We start from the raw sequence: 2,338 nt of genomic DNA, 5'->3' as shown, positions 1-2,338 counted from the left end.
GGTTGGGGGGGGGGCTTTTTACTTTTTACTCTGTAGCTCCGCCCCTAATATAGTATTGGAAAATTAGTCATTTATTGTGGACAATTTTCCTGAGGATCTGAGAGTTTCTGCATATGTGTAGATTTTAATAATTAAATCAAATATGTTTTTTAAAACTTAGCACTAAAATAATTAATTTAATCATCTTATTTAATTTATTTTTTACTTTTATGTGGTTTATGGCTTTTACTGTTTTATTTGCCACAGTATTTCCTTCTAGTTTGTATTTGTTTTTTATTGATTTTGCTTTTAATCTAATTTATTTATGATTTTTTATTGTTCTAGCTGATGTTTGTATGTGTCTTTTATGTCAACCACCATCAGGATGTTGATCAAAGGTGCTCCATAAAAAGAGTGATTGATCAATCGGTGGGTGAAAAGATTGATTGATTGAAAGCTGTAAAAAAATTTTGTTTCCTGAAAGTTGCAATATATGTATTTACATTAAAAGATGTCAAATCTATAATCAAAAACTGTGAAAGGATTGAACCCTTTGACTGTCCTCCATTTTTTTCACAGTGAAATCAATATCGATTTCTAAATGTGAAGCCACATTTTGTTGCCATTTCATGTCAGGTTGATGCAGAGGCAGAAACACGGAGTATATTTGGTCTGAAGAGGCCTGTCAAATCAGACTGTCAAGCTTCACTCTCTGAAGGAGTTGTATCGCTTGCTTTTCTGTCAGTCAAAGAGAAGGACTGCCGGCAAAGTCAAACTTGAAAGTTGGGTGAAGTGGACTTACATGACATTTCCTTGTCTGGTGAAGAGAAAAATCTGAGCTCGTGAGGCATGTTTGCCAAGAACTAAAGTGTAGCAGCCAGCCAGTAACAAGGAGGACAGTTAATGCAGCATGTCACTGGAATGTGCTCTGAAGTGCAATGTCGAGAAAAATAATCAACTCAACATTTCCCCAAGAAGTGGTGATAAAACCACAATGTAATTGGATTACATTTGCGCAGAAGGGCTACATTCCAGGGCATGTCATTCATCATAAATCTTTTTGCACACTATGAAGCAAGACAAGCTCATAATAAGAAAAATCGAATGGCTGGATCTATATTGAGAGACATGGTGGCAGCAGTGATGCTTTCAAACACAGAAACGACGTTTCTGCCTCCAACCTTCTTCTCTGTCAGGACTCTGAAGGGCCGGCGAGGGCCAGGAACCCCAGCTACACAGCAGCTAGTCCATCAGGCAACACAAGGTCATGGATATTTGATTTAGATCAACACAACAGATCACTGAGAAACAAAGCTCAGAGGAACATTTGTTATTGTACTCCCTCAAAATAAACTGCTTAAAAGATGGCATAAAACTTTCAGAAAATTACTAAAATATTCGAGGAAAAGTAAGAAATAATAAGGTTCTGCCACAATCATTTTCAGCTTAAATCTTTAAAATTTAAACTTAATCAAAACCGTTTGAGATGAAAGAGGATTATTTAATTATATTTTTAAAAAATGAGGAAAATCTAACATAGAAGTTGCACTTCTGAGTATTTTGGTTCCAGGAAGTTTTTCTGGATTTTTCTGAGAGGTTAAATGGGGTTTAAATGTATCGACTCCTCAGCAAATGTAAAATGAAATTGTCAAGATTTCATTTGGTGTAGTTCTTGGTCTTGGTTGTCAATCAAAAAAGAAAAACTATTGAATTTTACCACAGATCACACAAAACTACTCTGAAAAAAACAAAGAAGAAAAAAAACCATTCGATTCTAAATGAATGCAAAAAAAAAAAATCAGTTATGCAATTTCCTTAATTTTTGCACTGCATTTGACCAACTTTTTCCTCAAACTTGACCAAAAATCAGAACTTTGTTGGAGTCAAAGAGTGCCAAAGATCAAAAACGTTAGCATGTGAGATTTTGGTCAAACCAGGTTGAATTAAGCTGAGACAAAGGTTGCAGTTAAAGCTAAACGTTTGGTTCTAGAGGCAGGAAAAGAACCAAATCCAGAGTAAATTGTGCTTTGATTTTAGCCATTATAGCTCAATTAAATTAAAAGGAAAGTTGAATATTCGCTTAAAAACTATTACTTATTCTAAATATTACTTGTGTCATAAGATAAGCATGTAAAAAAATGAAAAAGTGAACACACTTTTTAGGTAGAACAATGCTGCCCCACTGTGTGCAAACATCTGCAATACATCTTGATATTTAATCTTTCTGCATAATATGTTTCTGAATGATGGTTGGACATAAAATGAATGTAATAAACCCTAAAATATTTGGCATTGATTTTTAAAATTTGTTTTAAAGTTGATTTGCTTTATCTTTGCAAAACAGGACATGTACAAATAT

Source organism: Oryzias melastigma, linkage group LG19, assembly GCF_002922805.2.
Source record: "Oryzias melastigma strain HK-1 linkage group LG19, ASM292280v2, whole genome shotgun sequence".
NCBI lineage: Eukaryota > Metazoa > Chordata > Actinopteri > Beloniformes > Adrianichthyidae > Oryzias > Oryzias melastigma.
The sequence above is the reverse complement of the archived record's forward strand: the minus strand, read 5'-3'. Positions refer to the sequence as shown.